The sequence below is a fragment of the Microtus ochrogaster genome, linkage group LG8 (genome assembly GCF_000317375.1).
Source record: "Microtus ochrogaster isolate Prairie Vole_2 linkage group LG8, MicOch1.0, whole genome shotgun sequence".
In the NCBI taxonomy this organism is placed as follows: domain Eukaryota; kingdom Metazoa; phylum Chordata; class Mammalia; order Rodentia; family Cricetidae; genus Microtus; species Microtus ochrogaster.
In genome coordinates this window covers 21,975,633-21,977,664 of record NC_022033.1, presented here as the reverse complement: position 1 = coordinate 21,977,664, position 2,032 = coordinate 21,975,633, and the positions used below count along the sequence as shown (strand labels likewise).

The 2,032-nt window shown below is 42.3% G+C and overlaps 1 protein-coding gene across 4 annotated transcripts in view; it reads left to right on the top strand.

Moving 5' to 3' along the window:
* The window catches only part of Phf20 (PHD finger protein 20), a 111,876-nt gene that overhangs the window by 21,303 nt on the left and 88,541 nt on the right, over positions 1-2,032 (top strand). The window lies entirely within an intron of this gene.

Genomic DNA, 2,032 nt, shown 5'->3' with positions numbered 1-2,032 from the left:
TCCAGGACAGGCTCCAAAACCACACAGAAACCCTGTCTCGAAAAACCAAAAAATAAATAAATAAATAAATAAAATAAAATAAAGTTGTGTACTACCATTGCCTGGCTACAGATTTTTTTACATTTAATTGTTTTTGCGTTTTATATGTGTTCGTGTTTGTACATAGCACAGCACAGATGAAATGTGTTTTCTCTTCTCACCATCTGGGTTCCAGGGATCGAACTCAGATCCTCAGGCTTGGCAGTAAGTGCTTTTATTCACTGAGCCATCTCACCATCTCATGTGAGACTTTTTTTTTTTTAAAAAAAAGATTTATTTATTTATTTTGTACATAGTATTTTGCCTGTATGTGTGCCTGCAGGCCATAAGAGGACACCAGATCTCGTTACAGATGGTTATGAGCCACCATGTGGTTGCTGGGAATTGAACTCAGGACCTCTGAAGAGCAGCTAGTGCTCTTAACCTCTGAGCCATCTCTCCAGCCCCTCATGTGAGACTTTTTTAAAGATTAAAATTTAATTTAGTATTGTTTGAGCTAGGACCTTAATTCTTTCTGTAGCCCTGGCTGACCTGGAACTTGATATGTATGTTGACCAGGTGGGCCTGAAACTCACAGAGTTTCTTTGGCTCTGCCTCTCCAGTGCTGGGATTACAGTTATTTACCACCTGGCCCTCGACTGTTCAACACCATGGAGACTTTTCAGGAGCCCCTGGAAATAATTTGGTCATCTTCATTCATCAGTTTCTGCTTTATGCCTATATTATTATTTATTTATTTTTCTCTGAGATAGGGCTTCACAATGTAGTCTTGGCTGGTATTGAACTTTCAGTGATCCTCCTGCCTCTGCCTTCCTTTGATTTCACGCATGTGTTAACACACCAGACTTGATAACCTACTCTTTTTTTTGCTGTGCTGGGAATTGAATACAGGGCCTTGTGCACTATAGAATTCATTTAGTCAAGTCTGGCCTAGAACTGGAAGTTGAAATGTAGCTGAGCATAACCTTGAACTCCTTTATTTATTTATTTACTCTTTTGAGATATAATAAATCGGTCTCTGTAGCTCTGGCTGTCTTGAAATTCACAGACATCAGCCTGCCTCTGCCTCTAGAGTGCTGGGATTAAAGTTTAGTTAAACTGGACTCATGAGATAGATCAAGCTGGCATAATATTCTTTGTGTTCCTTCTACCTCAGCTTCTTGATAACTGGGATTTTGGTGGGTGCCAGAATGCCTGGCTTGCCTTTTTTTTTAAGGATTAATTTTTATGTATGTTGGTGCCTGTGGAAGCTAGAGGAGGGCGTTGGGTCTCCTGGAGCTGGGCATACAGGTGGTTGTGATCTGTCTGATGTTGGGAACTGAACTTTGGTCCTCTGGAAGAACAGCATGTTAATCAAGCCCTCCTCCTTTTCATTTATTTATTTAGTTTTTGTTGTTGTTGTTTGGTTTTTCAAGACGTGGTTTCTTTGTGTAATAGCCCTGACTGTTACACAAAATTCACTCTAGAGAGCAGGCTGGCTTTGAACTCACAGTTTGGTCTGCTTCTGCCTCCCAAGTGCTGGAATTAAAGGCATGTGCCACCATTGTCCTGCTTCATTTAGATGGTTTGTGAGACAGGGTTCTCTGTGTAGACCTGGCTGTTCTAGAACTCACTCTGTGGACTAGGCTGGTCTTGAGTCCAGAGATCCCCCTGCTCTGGAGTGCTGGGATTAAAGGCATAAACCACTGTAGGCCGAAGTTTCTGTCTCTCAGGCCACTCCCAGGTAGCCAACATGGAGGCTTAATATTAATTATAAATGCTTATCCTATAGCTCATGCCTTCTCTCAGTACAGCATGTCCATCTTGCTTCTCTCTGCATCTGCTGATGACTCCAGAGTCCTTCATCTCAGAATTCTCCTAGTCTGACTCTCCTGCCCAGCTATTGGCCAGTCAGCGTCTTTTTTTTTTTTTTTTCCAAGACAGGGTTTCTCTGTAGCTTTGGTGCCCATCCCGGAACTAGCTCTTGTAGACCAGGCTGGCCTCGAACTCCCAG